Here is a 332-nt window from a genome sequence, read left to right as displayed (position 1 = left end):
CAGCAGCAGCAGCAGCAGCAGCAGCAGCAGCAGCAGGAGCAGCAGCAGGAGCAGCAGCAGCAGCAGCAAGGAACTAACCGGAGTTGATAGCAGCAGCAGCTCCAAAGTAAGTAACAGCAGCAACACAAAGTATCTCGAGTGCAGCAGCAGCAAAATCAACAGCTGTTGCTGCTGCAACAAGAGACAAAATAAATAAAACAAAAGAAAGAAAACAACACCAACAAACTAAAAATAAACAGCAGCGGCGAGAAGAGCGGAGACGAGAGGGTTCACGCAGCCACGCCTTTGGCACTGGTAGTGCTGCTGCTGCTGCTGCTGCTGCTGCTGCTGCT

The sequence above is a fragment of the Eimeria mitis genome, genomic scaffold (genome assembly GCF_000499745.2).
Source record: "Eimeria mitis Houghton genomic scaffold, Emh_scaff517, whole genome shotgun sequence".
NCBI lineage: Eukaryota > Apicomplexa > Conoidasida > Eucoccidiorida > Eimeriidae > Eimeria > Eimeria mitis.
Note: the sequence above shows the minus strand (reverse complement) of the source record.